This window comes from Galeopterus variegatus, unplaced genomic scaffold (genome assembly GCF_000696425.1).
Source record: "Galeopterus variegatus unplaced genomic scaffold, G_variegatus-3.0.2 Scaffold2884, whole genome shotgun sequence".
Taxonomy (NCBI): domain Eukaryota; kingdom Metazoa; phylum Chordata; class Mammalia; order Dermoptera; family Cynocephalidae; genus Galeopterus; species Galeopterus variegatus.
In genome coordinates, this window is record NW_007728995.1 from 55114 (window position 1) to 55880 (window position 767).

Consider the following 767-nt stretch of genomic DNA (forward strand, 5'->3'; position numbering starts at 1 on the left):
CTGAGAGAGGGGTGTTCAGATCACCCACTATTAATGTATTAGGGCCTATTTCTTTCTTTAGATCTAAGAGTGTTTGCTTTATATATATGGGTACTCCAGTATTCGGTGCATACATATTTATGATTGTTATGTCTTCTAACTGGATAGATCCTTTTAACATTATATAGTGGCCATGTCTCTTTTTATGTTTTTTTAGTTTAAAGTCTATTTTGTCTGATATAAGGTTAGCTACTCCTGCTTGTTTTTGGTTTCTATTTACATGGTATATCTTTTTCTATCCCTTCACTTTTAGTCTATGTGTGTCTAGATAGGTGAGGTGGGTCTCTTGAAGACAACCCATACTTGGGTTGAGCTTTTTAATCCAATCAGTCAGCCTGTGTCTTTTGACTGAGGAGTTTAGTCCATTCATATTTAGGGTAGTTATTGAAAAGTGTTGCTTAATTCCTGTCATTTAATTGCTTCTTGTTTAGATGGTTTAAGTATCTTTTGATCATTATTTCCCCATTTATTTCATTATTTTATGTAGCTGGACATTTAAGGTGGTATGATTTGGCTTCCATTTCTTTCTTGATGGTATTTTTGTTTTAATGGTGGGTTTTGCTCTTTCTTGTGTATGTGTGATAGTGGTCACCATTATTCAGATTCCAGATGAATGACTCCCTTGAGAATTTCTTGCAGGGCTCATCATGTGGTGGTAAACTCCCATAACTTTTGTTTGTCTGGGAAATATACTATTTTTCCCTCATTTCTGAAGGAGAGCCTTGCTG